Raw genomic sequence first — 1,425 nt, 5'->3', positions numbered from 1 at the left:
TGTAGGTGTTTATTGCTATAAACTTCCCTCCTAGAACTGCTTTTTCTGTATCCCATAGGTTTTGGTATATTGTGTTTCCATTTTCATTTGTCTCAGAAATTTTTTAATTTCCTTTTTAATTTCAGTATTGCCCCATTAATTTCTCATGAATATCTTAATGTCTATATATTTCTACAGTTTATAGAGAATTCCTGTTATTGGTTTCTAGTTTTATTCTATTGTGGTCAGAAAAGATACTTGATATGATTTCCATTTTTAAAAATTAAGACTTGTTTGTGGCTTAACATATGTTCTATCCTGGAGAATGTTTCATGTGCTGTTGAGAAGAATGTGTATTCTGCAGCTGTTAGGTGGAATATTCTATAAATGTTTACTGGGTCCATTTGGTCTAGGGTGTAGTTTAATTAAAATGTTTCTCTGTTGATTTCCTTTCTAGATGATCTGTCCATTGGTGAGAGTGGGTTGTTGGAGACACCTACTATTATTGTATAAGAGTTGATCTCTTCCTTTAGATCTATTAATATTTGCTTTATATATTTAATTGTTCTAGTGTTGGGTATATATATGTGTACAATTGTTATATCTTCCTCCAGTATCAACAACTTTGTTATTATATAATGGCTTTCTTTGTCTTTTAAATCATTTTTGACTTAATGTCTATTTGATCTGATATAAGTATAGCTTATATACTTCTATACACCTGCTCTTTTGGGATTCTACTTATATGAAATATCTTTTTACATCCCTTCACTTTCAGTCGCTGTGTGTCTTCATAGCTGAAGTGAGTTTCTTGTAGGCAGCATATAGTTGAATCTTTTTTTAATCCATTAATCTGCTTTTTTTTTAAATTGGAATATTTAGTCGATTTACATTCAAAATTATTATTGATAGACAAGGACATACTACTGCTTCTTTGTTACTTGTTTTCTGGTAATTTTCTCTCTCCTCTCTTTCTTTCTTTTCTACTGTTTTCATTTGTGATTGATTTTTTTCTGATAGTTTGTTTTGATTACTTGCTTTTTTATTTTTAGTGTATCCATTATAGATTTTTGCTTTGTGGTTACCATGAGATTTACAAAACACATGTTATAGTTGTGATCACATGTTATGGTTGTAATAACTTATTTTAAACTGATGACAGCTCACCCTTGATTGCAAAGGAAGAAACAAACAAAACTTATTTAATTTTATATTTTAATTCCATTCCCCTCCCAAATTTTGACTTTTTGATGTCTCAATTTAAATTTTTTTATAATTGCCTATCTCTTTACACATTATTATTGTTATTGTTGTTTTAATAGCTTTGTTTTTTAGTCTCCATACTAAAGATATGAGTGGTTTACATACCATAGTTATAGCATGACAGAATCTTTTTAATGGCTGTAATTATGACCTTTCAAATTCATTATTTTGTTTTTCCCTTCA

Source organism: Propithecus coquereli, unplaced genomic scaffold (genome assembly GCF_000956105.1).
Source record: "Propithecus coquereli isolate 6110/MARCELLA unplaced genomic scaffold, Pcoq_1.0 Scaffold112, whole genome shotgun sequence".
In the NCBI taxonomy this organism is placed as follows: domain Eukaryota; kingdom Metazoa; phylum Chordata; class Mammalia; order Primates; family Indriidae; genus Propithecus; species Propithecus coquereli.
Note: the sequence above shows the minus strand (reverse complement) of the source record.